At 36.3% G+C, this 12,115-nt stretch overlaps 1 protein-coding gene across 9 annotated transcripts in view; it reads right to left on the bottom strand.

The window, feature by feature from the left end:
• SOX5 (SRY-box transcription factor 5) overlaps nt 1-12,115 on the bottom strand; it is a 994,522-nt gene that overhangs the window by 871,776 nt on the left and 110,631 nt on the right. The window lies entirely within an intron of this gene.

Genomic DNA, 12,115 nt, shown 5'->3' with positions numbered 1-12,115 from the left:
TATATATATATATATATATATATATATATATATATATATATATATATAATGAGCACAGTGCCTATCACATGAGAAGCTCCCAGTAAAAGTCAGGTGTTATCATTATTATGATCAAAAAGCAATAGGATATTAGAACTTATATTTTTTATAAAACCCAGATAGGATACTGTTCCTAGTATTAATTAGATAGGGGAAAAAATTACACCTAAAAAGTTACATACAAACTTTAGGAAATGCATAATGTTTTCTTAAAGGGAAAAAAATATACACACACACTGTCTGACCCACCAATTATTATTTAAAAAAGAATTTAAAAATGTGTATTTCTTAATAGAAGCTTGGAAGGTCTAGATGCATTCAACAGTGGTTATATGTGAATAAAATTTAATTTGCTTCTCTTTTACTCAACAGTGTTTTCTAAATCTACAATGATTATGCATTTTGCAATAAAATATTGCATTTTTAATTTTCTTAAATAACTATATTCATACTTCAAAAAATAAAATAAAATTTTTAAAAAGTCTATATGAAAAAAGAAAGTCAGGTAGTAAAATATCAGAAGTTAATGTCCTGATACTATTTATGATCTACTGCATAATTAAAGGAGGCCTGGGGATCCCTGGGTGGTGCAGCGGTTTGGCGCCTGCCTTTGGCCCAGGGCGCGATCCTGGAGACCCGGGATCGAATCCCACATCAGGCTCCCAGTGCATGGAGCCTGCTTCTCCCTCTGTCTGTGTCTCTGCCTCTCTCTCTCTCTCTCTCTGTGACTATCATAAATAAATAAAAAAATAAAAAAAATTTAAAAAAAAATAAAGGAGGCCTGAAGATCAAGGTGATTATCCTCAGATGGCTAAAATGATGCTTAAGCCTTTGTCGTAAGCAAAGCAGATGACAAGATATTCTAACACTATATATTTGGAAAGTCCAGGGTAAATCTATAATACATTTTAATATTCAATATTCATTAGTTTTTAATGGTTTTTCATGGGTGAAATGTTATAAACTCAACTTTTAGCACCAAAAAATGCACTATTTGGTTGATAGTATACACTTGTGTCTGGCTTATTATCTACTCAAAGAAGTTGGCCACTGTGAAATGGGATGTTTCTACAAAAATAATTGGAAAAAGTAGTAAAATTCTTGTCAGTTGGACTGAAGAAAAAATGTACCTTTAAAACATGCTTTCTGAAGCAATCAACAAGTAATATTCTTTTTGAAGGCAATCAATCATAGAAGTTAACTTGATAAAAGGAGTCACTTGGATAAAGATGAACTGTTTGTCTCAATTTGGTTACTAAAGAGGGATGGACATCCATTTAAAGGTTGTAATGTTGTAATGAATATTGAATTCTTTGATGTTTTTGAATGTAAAGATGATCACGCCCGGAAAACTAAGGAGGGGAGAGGAATCATAGAAGTGGGAAATTTGCAGTTCATTTTGCAGCCCTATCCTTGAAAATGTAGCAGTGCCCCTCATCGTCTTCCTGAAACTCAGTGACCTCTCAAGGTTCTGCCCACATTAGACCTTCTTTGTGAATTATGCAGACCAGCTGCATGCCTTGTTCTCTCTATAAATTTCCCTAAAAGTTTACCTCTTTCATTATCAATCAGTATTGTTTTCTATATAACTCAACCTACAGTTGAAATACTAGCTTCTTGCTCTTTAAATGTGAACAAGGCTGGGCAGCCCGGGTGGCTCAGCGGTTTAGCACCACCTTTAGCCTAAGGTGTGATCCTGGAAACCCACTGCATGAAGCCAGCTTCTCCCTCTGCCTGTCTCTGCCTCTCTCTCTCTCTCTCTCTCTCTCTCTCCCCTCTCTGTGTATCCTCATGAATAAATAAATAAAATCTTTTAAAGATAAAATAAATGTGAACAAGGGCATGGTCTATCATGTCCAGTGTCACAATATGGGGTTATTCAGAAGTACCAGTTAGAATACAAGATTGAGGCCTAAATAGTTGCTTGGAGCAACATTTAATCTTTCTTGATTGTTGGCAACATAAATTAAAATTTAAAGTAACAGCAATGAGAATTGTAGGAACAGAATATGCACCAAAATATCATAAGGGAAATGCTCAACTTGTGATCTTTATGGATCATGGAATCTGGAATACACAGTGAAGGATCAGATTCTAGCAGGGCTATTGGTACAGATAAGCATAGGTGTTCATAGATGTCATGAGAATGAATGGGAATGGAAAGAGAGGCAGGCATGAGCTCTGGAGAAAAGAGACATTAAGGAGAGGTCAGAAATATAGCAGCCAATAGTAATGACTCAGAAAAAAATGCTTGGATGGGCAGAAGAGAACAGGGAAAGGACAATGCCTCAAAAGTCAAGAGAGGTTAAAAGGTCCCAGAGAGATATGAAGTCAGTTAGCACTGCAAAGAGAACACAGAATCTGCATAGTAGGAAGGCACCAGTGTTCTTTACTAGAGTAGTAGAAGTGACATGATATTAGTGGAATATTGATCATGGTGGGGAGGGGAGAGTAGGGAAGAAATTGAAGAAAATATTATAGAAAATAGATTGCCTTCAAGGTGCTAGGATATATATAGAAAGAGAGTCACAAGGCATTATTTGAGTTTATTTGAGCTTTTAAGTGTCATGGTTTAGCTCCTCTTCCTGGAAGAGAAGCTTTCCTCTCTGTCCCAACAAACACTCTGTTAAATCTCGAAATATGAACTATTACTAGCACTATTTCCTGTACATTTTCTGCAGTCACCAGAAAGACCCCTCTGTTCTCTGCACTGTCCCTCAACCAATTAATGGAGATGTCGTATTATCTTCCATATGTTCCCTCCCACTCTCTTATGGCAAAAGAACATCCTTCCTTTTGAAGAATACATTCCAAGTTAATTTGACTGGAGCCAGCCACCTCCACTTCAAATCACGGAGGCATTTAGCTAAGGGAAACTCAATAGAAGCATGCCATCTCCCTGGCCACAGTGAGTGATTCAAGAAGGGCACAGAATCTTAAATGAGCCAATCATAAGAAACTTCCTGGGCCAAAAAAAAAAAATGCACTCTTTTCTCTGGAAATACTAGTTTAAAAAGTGTCATAGCCTAGAGCTGCTTCTGTAAGAAGAAAGCTGCCTGTGCATAAAGCTACGGAGATGAGAAGAGCAGAGTAATGGGAAGAGGAAAGTGTACTCTGTCCTGATATTAGTAAGTGTCATTTCCTGAACTACCTAGTTATATGAGCCAATAAATCTTCTCTTTGGCTAAGTTATTTCAAATTGGGTCTTTATCATTTGTAATAAAAGATTCCCAATACCATTCACATCTCACTAATCATATGTTCCTGAATATTGCAGGGATCTGTACTAAGGAAATCTCTCTATTCCACTAGATTATACATTTCTTGAGGGCAGGAATGATATCTATCCACCATAATGCTTTACACATAGTACCTGTTCAATAAATATTTACTAAAACAAACCAGCAAAATCAGGTCCTTTAGAGCATGCCATCAAGAGCTCAAATTTAAAAACTTGGCAATTGAATGAGATAACAATGAATAATACATAGTTATCTGGTTTGCTGCTCTATTTCACCTCCATCTATCTAACAAGACTATCCTAAACATCCTTATTCCTGTGCCAGTCCTAACTCAACCTCCTCTTCTTCATATTCATATTATAAACTATATTTACAAACCTGGAACTTATCTATCATTTATCAGTTTTTTTGAGAAGACTAAAATTGCACTCAGAACAAGAATAAGGGAAAATTCATTGCTACACATGGCCCTTGAAATCAGGAAATATATGTGTAGCATGATGCCTTGCACATACTACCTGTTCGATAAATGTCTATTAAGTAAGGTAATATCCTAGTTGGGGGCAATTTGAAATTTTAGTCAGAATAAATCTGAGTCAAATTTAGACAACTGACTAAATGGAGAAGACGACAAAGGGAAGAAGTAAAAGATGAAAAAAGTCTTTATTGGCTTGGACAGCCATATTCTGCTACTGGCCAGGGTCCTAATGCCAGCTCTTTCTTGTAGTGTGTGTTTTATGAATCCCTAGAGATTCACCTTGCTGTGGTTTTTAAGCACTGGCAATGCCATATATGAGGACCGGTGGACCCGTCAGTTCCTAGATCAGATCATCAGACTCTAGTCATTTGGCCAAGACTGTCTTCCTCTTAGCAGGAAATTCTTCAGAGCGGGGGTAGGAGTGAGGAGAGAAGCAGTGACTGGAGACATCATAATTAGCTCCCTTCTGGGATTCACATATGACCTCCAGGAAACCACAGCTTTTTCCTACTAGTTGTGGAAATGGGGCTTATTCCCACTGCATCCCTGTCCATTGATCCTGGCCTCTTACCTTCTGACTTTTGCAACGCTCATATCAGCTACCAGGACCTATGCCCCCCCACACAGGCCAGGCTACACACCAACCTCCCTGAGTGGTTCCCTGCCATCCTGTCCACTTTGTGGGAACAGGAGAAAAGAATAGGGGAGAATGAGAGCAACATCTCAGCTGTCTTAATTCTCTCCACTGGAATTCTCACTATCATACTCTCTTCATCAATCTTATTATAGTCTTCCTTCCTCCTCCCCTCACACATCCTCTCTAGGTGAATGAGAGGTGAACTGTAAAATAAAGAAATAAATATACAAACAAATGAGATTTCTCAATCTCCTAGCAAATCTCATATAGATGGTTTGACCCACGATATTCTTGGTCCTTTGGAACCCCACTGCAGCTCTGATACAATTCATAAAGTCAAATGTAACAACCTATTATAAAAGGGAAATTATTGCATGTTCTGATTTTTTTAAAAATCATGACTTTGCTATGATTTGGGCCATGTCCCATAGAGTTCATGGATCCATGCTTTATCAAACAACCAGTTGAGGTTGCAAGTCGGGCAAGAATTCATATTGTCAGAAAGTCCCATTTACTTTTATCCACTGGTAGGGCTGGGTTGAGAACCTAGGATTTATTTCCCAATCCAGAGTCCCTCTCCTGACACTTTGATAGAAGGACCAATAATTTCCTAATATAACCCTGGAAGCAGAGAAATCATCAAAAATGAAAAAAAAAATCCCTCCTTCTGTCCTTCTGTATAAAACAAATAATCCTCTATATCATCCTACACTGCATGTGCGATAAGAGGCTCCATCCTCTCTTGTATCATATTTGGTATTCATGCAATCCGTCTCCTCCTACAGTCCACCTAATCTTATGAAACATAATTCTTTTCTCTCTTCCTCCTCCCTACACAAACTAAATTCCTGATTCTCCTGAAGTATGTGCAAACTATTACACTAACCTTCTTTTAAAGCAAGAATCATACTTCAGCCTAAAACAGCAATTGGACAAGTGTGTTTACTATTTTATATTATGAGCTTGGTTTTAGCACCTTTTATGACAAAAGTGTTGATTCTTTCCCCCTTTATAAAGTGGCTGTGGCACTCTGTGGCGGCATGCTACAGGCACAAGTTCATGGTAAGTTCAGAGGAAAGGAATGTTCAAAGAAAACCGAACCCAAAGCATTGTGGGTAGTGATATGGAAAGTTGACAAAACAATGATAAACAATGGGGGGAAAAAGAAATAATTAAGTGTTCTGAAGCACTGTATCAGCATTTTATGCATTGTTAACTTTTTTTAGGAAACTGTTTTATTGTGGGTGGTTTCATGGAGAGATACTAACCCAGTCTGTTGAAATACCCCTCTGCATGTATAATGATTATAAAACTTTTTTAATAAAAAAGAAAATGGGCAAATATGTCTGCCTGAGATAAGACTTTCTGAACAAAAATATAATACATGGAAATCCTTTCTTGAAGTGCTTTGTGGATTTAAGGAGGTAGGAAACTTAAAACAGTAGAGTTATAGTAAACACATAAGTCTAAACAAGGTGTGAAAAATTGAACTATATGCTGCAAAGCAAGAATAAAAGTAACAGAAAAAGGTCCTATATGCTACAAAGCAAGAATAAAAATAACTAACAGAAAAAGGTAAATACTTTATAGACACAAAGGTACTTCTGAGAAACAATTTGAGCTGCTAAGATCTGTCAGACACATTTTAAATGTTAGAATGCAATCCTATATAAATCATAATTCAGTCTATATTCACTGTCTTGTTACATCCATTTCAATATAGATTACGTCCTTTTGTTCATACTAATTTAGTTTCTGAAATTATTTTGGGTACCAGGGATTTGTGAGCGGACAAACACATAAAACTACCTGAACCCATAAACATTACATTCTAGTGAGCAAAGAATACAATAAACACAGTACATATGGTATAGTAGAAGATGGTGCATATAAGGAGAAAAATATAGCAAAGAAGACAGATGTATTGTCATAATGTCAGGGCAAGGGTGAGGGGTCTGCTGTTTTATAGTTTAAAAGTCAGAAGAGGAGAAAATAATGACAGGATCACAAATGATCAGACTTAAAGGAGATAAGAGAGTAAGCATTCACTTAACTGAGGAGTGTGTAAGCAAAGAGCAAATTCAAAGGTCCTGAGGTGGGAGTTGCCCCAGTAAGTTAGACAAATATGAAGAAAGCTCTTGTGGATGATGGGGAGGAAGCAAGAGGTGAGACGGTTCATAATGGGTTCAAGAGGTAACTAGGGAATGGGAAAGGTCAGAGCATCATAAGTATTACCAAAACTTGGCTCCTATTCTGAGGGAGATGGGAAGCCATCTACAATACATGGAAGTTTTCTACAAAATGACTTGATCTAAGATATCACATGCTAACCATTTATTTCCAGAAGTACTTACAATGTACAATTTTTTAAACCTTTTAATTTTATGGTGTGTTTTTTAAAACATCTTTTAGGCCTCAAAACCTAGAATGATAAGATGGAACCAGGAAATAAAGACAGAAGTGAGAATACTGTAACATGGTTACTATGATATCACTTTCATTCGATGAATACCTGAGATGCTAATGAATTCAGTGATTTTCATCATATCCTACTAAAAAGCACAGATTGAATCCATAGTACCAGCCAATAAGTGTAATCTGCCTCAGCATACCAAACCAATTTGATTCTATCATATCTTAGAGAGACAATTTACTTCTTTACATAAACCAGGTTCCTACAAAGAAAGGACATACATTGTTGATATCATTCAAGTGTCTGTTTTGTTCAGTACATGTCAGATGCTAGAACAAGAATGAGTTGTCATAGTTTTAGAGATGTTTGATAAAGAAGTACTGCTAGCTGAAGGAAGGATAATATCTCCTGGCAGGCCAAAATGCACAATAATCAGTATTGACTCAAATTAGATGTTATTGTGCATTATCAATAGAGCAGGTTGAGACTTGAGTTTCCTTTGTGGGAACAACTGTTTTGAAAGAACAAGAAAAAAAAACAGCTTTTTCAACACCCATTTTAATATAGTGATACTTACAACAGGTGCAAAAATGTACTGCTTTCTTGTGAACCATGAATAAAGGATTTGGTCAGTAAATCCTTAGATTGTTATTGTATATAATGCTAATACTCAGAAGTTTGAGGAGCTTCCAGAAACCTGCAGTCTTTAAACTAGTGTTTAACAAGGAGGTAGATGTGAGTGAGGTGGGAGGAATTGAGCTAGTTCTGGATATGAGGTTGCTGATATTTCAAGGATCTCTAAGCTCATTTTATATTTCAATGCTATCTCCTTCTTGAAATACCTACAGGATACAAGAAGAAGGACTATTCTCTTTAAATGGAGTAATAGGGGTCTGTGAAACCTAATTGTTAGGATCTTAGCCAAATTAGTTAACGGTGTATTTCAAAGTCTGAATAGAAAAAACTTATTCCTATTAAGCATTCAATTATATGCCAGGTCACTGTATTTGTGTGTGTGTGTGTGTGTGTGTGTTTGCAAGTGTATTATGAAGAAACCAAAGGATATATTCAGGGTAGATATAGGAGCTTGGGCAAGAATGGGAGTACAACAATTTGAAGGTGAATACAAATGGCATAGAAGTAGAAAGTTAGCAACGTGACATAACATTTATACCAATTTACCTGTAGAAGATGCTGTTGTGTACTATTCATTTACCCAACAACTAAAGATCTTCCCTTCAGTTAAAAGCACTCACTACCCCAGTTGCCGGCAGCAATGAATGCTAACAGCTCACAGCTGAGCCCCTCTCTGGGCTCTGCCTCGCTGGAGGCTAAACTCCTCCCCAGGGGAAGCAAATGTCTAATGACCGCTAAATAAGGAGATACAAAGGCCAGCCTCCTACCTCAATTCAGGACAGCTCTGAATGGTCAACCCAGCTCTAGAGCTCCCCATAGGATTGGCTGCATCCTTTGCAGCAACTGCATCTCAACTCAACCTCTCCATCTGCCCATCCTGCTTCCCTCACCCCTCATAGGTATTGTTCCCAAGAGCACACAATAAACCTCATAGATGCAAATGTCAGAGGCTCAGAGTATGTTTCCAAAGGAAGCAACCCAAAGACAACACCATAGCAAAAATAAATACTAGATGGTAACACTCCCCACCATCTGAAAGAATTGAGATTAAAACGTAGTAACTGATTCTACTGGGTACCTCCATAGGCTAATATTAGTTTCTAGCCAATTCCCATTATAACTGGAAGCAAATCACAAGTACTCACACTGTTACATTTAAGTTAGTTAAAACGATAATGAATCATAGACTTAAATGAGGAATTGTTAATTAGTGAGTGATTTTATAGGAACTATAAAGTACTATATAGCTCATGTAAGCTATCTGGTGGTCAGATCTGCATGGTATCAAATATGTCTGATTAACAGCATATGTCTTAACTTAGTAAAACATTACATTTGTTTGAGAAGCTTGTTAAATATTTTTTAATTATGTAATTGTGTATGAGCCCAAAGAGAGTAAAAAAAAAAAAAAAAAAACTGGCAAAAAGAAAAATAATTTCATAGCAACAGACTACTGAGTTTCATGCAGATCCAGAGACTCTAAAATGGAGTATTAAAAAAACGGCTTTTGAACATTAAGACTAGGAAATAAAGATCATAAGGAGTCAGAATGGGTTAAAGTGGTAACACAAAGAATGTATCAGCTACACCACATCTGAGTGTCAATTAAGATACCTCCTGATGATTTCGTTGAGGTCAAGACAGAGTTATAAGCTGAAAAATAATATAAGTAGCTAAGGTTATAAAATGTCGAACAACTATATCCAGAGAGAACTGAAACCTTAATTGACAGTTGGAAGGAAAAAATTTGATGGCTCCAAGTTTTGCTTCTATATCTCTTATCTTGTCCTGGTGATCTATAAAGGAATGGTTGCACACAGGGAGGGTTTGGATTTATAGGCTACACGCAAGTGTTGATGGAAACAGGACTGGCTTTATTTTCTCAGGAGAAAATTCATTATAACAAGCACAAGAAGTTAACTAAAGAATTATTATACAATCTTAATCAGAATGGTCCAATGCAATCCTATAAAAGCACAACACAAGGGCTTTACAGACTATGGGGACCTCAAAGTAAGTGTTACTCAGAAGACATTAACTGGGCCTTTTGCAGCCAACATTAACAAATATATATTGAGCTTCTTACATATGCTAGGAACTGCTTTATGCACTGAAGATACAGCTATGAACAAGAGATACAAGACCTTGTTGCATTCCAGTGGTGGAAGAAACCAAAAAATAACAAACAGCTAAGAAATTATTATGAAAATATCCCATCATGATGATTGCTAAAAGAAAATAAAACATGGCACTATGATAGGGAGAAACTGAAGCTACCTTTGATTGAATTCAAGAAAAGTCCTCCCTGAGAAGGTGTCATTTGAGCCAAGATCTGAACAGCAAAGATAAATCAGCCATTTGAAAGTATGAGGGAAGAACATTCCAGGCAGAGAGAACCAAAGTTAAAAAAGCCTCATATAGAAAAGCTTGGAAAGGATAATCATGTGGCTAAAATATACTGAATGAGAGCTCTAAAGGCTAAGAGTTGAGATCAGAGACATAAGCAAGAGTCAGATCAGGTAAAGCTTTGTGCATTGAAACATGGAGGGTTTCCAAACAAACATAACAGATTTGTTTGGAAAGATCACTCTAGCTGCTATTCAAAGAACCAAATACAGTGCACATGGAGGTGGTTAGAATGAAAGTTCAGAGACCAAATAAGAAGCTATTGCTATAGTAGGCAAGAGATGATAGTAACAGGCAGCTCTAAAATGGTGAAATTTAATAAGGACAATCATAAGGTTTGTTTTTATACCCACAACCCTCTCCCGCAAAAAACAATAGTGCAGTATAAAATAGGAGATTCATGAGTTAAAGCTGCACGATTTTAGAAGAACAGGGAAAACGGTGCCTGGCTGGCTCAGTTGGTTAAGCATCTGCCTTCGGTTCAGGTCATGCTCCCAGAGTCCTGGGATTGAGCCCTGCATAAGGCTCCCTGCTCAACGGGGTGCCTCCTTCTCCTTCTCTTACTTCCCCTGCTTGCGTGTTCTCTCTCTCTTTCTCTCTCTCTGTCAAATAAATATATAAAATATCTTTTAAAAAATAAAAGAACAGGGAAAAGCAAAACGGTGGGGTTCTGTCAAAGGGACATAGAGCCTAACATGCAAAAACTTCCATTGGCCAAAACTGGAACAATTTGAAAATATATATATATATATATATATATATATATATATATATATATATATATACAGTGTATTGAATTATAATCCAAAGTATCAAATAAGTATCCATGAGTCCATACTATATAAATAAATGATTAGATAAATGGAAGAAACTGACAAATCTCCCATATAGAATTCCAAATAATTTATGTAAATACTCTGCTTCAAAGAGATGAATTAACTCCTTATCCCTTGAGTGTGAGCTGCTCTTCCAAAGAGTGAAATATAGAAAGATAAGTAACCTCACAATAGAGAAACCATGGCCAGGTGATCAAGGATTAGTGTCAGTGATAAGTCAAGTGGACAGAATGTGCCCTGGAAATAGTAAGAATGAAATTTCACCTTTGTGATCTTCTTCCCCAAAACCCATAAACCCAGTCCAACCATAAAAAAAAAAAAAAATAGACAACAACAAATTGAGAGACACTCTACAAAATACCTGACTGTCAAGGTCATAGAAAACAAAGAAAATATGAGAAACTGTTATAATTCAAAAGAAAGTAATGAGACATGACAACTAAATGCAATATGTATCTTGGATGAGATCCTGGAACAGAAAAAGGACATTTCCCTAAAACCCAAGGAAATACAAATAAAATATAGAGTCAACAGCAAAGTACCCAATGTTGGTTACTTAGTTGTGCTGAGCATATCATAGTAATATAAAATGCAAACAATAGGGGAAACTGGATGGAGAAAATATGGAAACACTGTACTATCTTTCAGCTTTACAATCTAAAACTATTATAAAGCATATTATTTTATTTTAAAAAAAAGCATACGGACCTTGGATTGTTTCCCATCAACATAAATATGGCATCTATAAATTGGAAACCAGAGACTTCTTCCACTCAGTGTCTTTGAAACACAGCCATAGTACTATGCTGAACACCGTGATGCAAAAGAAATGCTCTAGAAACAAGAGTTAACCAGAATGGACATAGGACTTAAAGTCATGTAACATGAGAAACAACTAAAAGTGTTGGGTATGCTTAACCTAGGAAACAAGAAAGGCACAATAGCTATCTCAAAATAAATGAGAGTTTACTATAAAGAGTGAAGATTAGACCCTCTTCTAAGTCTGAAACTGCAGAATTTGGTAAAAATGAAGAAAAGAATATGAGTGGGAAAATATTCAAAAAAAAAGGAAGAACATTATAAATCTAGAATTTTCTACCCTGGGAGGAAAACCCATGCCTTTCCAACAATGAGTATTCAGGCTTCTTCTGGAAATACATTTGTCCAGAAGTTGTAAAGGAGAGGAGTATTTGAACTCCAGAAGACTTTCTAGATATTCAATATGAAAACTGAATGTCTTCCCACTTCTCTATCAGCATTTAATAAATGATAAGAAAACAGGTAGTACCCAAAACCATGGCTAAACTATAGTAATTTGTAAACTCTAGAAACTTTTAATTTTTTATTAACAAATTTATTTATTTATTTTGCCTTTTAAAATGTATTTTAACTATAGGTAGATAGACCTTCTCAACTGTTAGTAGAATA

Source organism: Canis aureus, chromosome 25 (assembly GCF_053574225.1).
Source record: "Canis aureus isolate CA01 chromosome 25, VMU_Caureus_v.1.0, whole genome shotgun sequence".
Classification (NCBI taxonomy): Eukaryota; Metazoa; Chordata; class Mammalia; order Carnivora; family Canidae; genus Canis; species Canis aureus.
The sequence above is the reverse complement of the archived record's forward strand: the minus strand, read 5'-3'. Positions and strand labels throughout refer to the sequence as shown.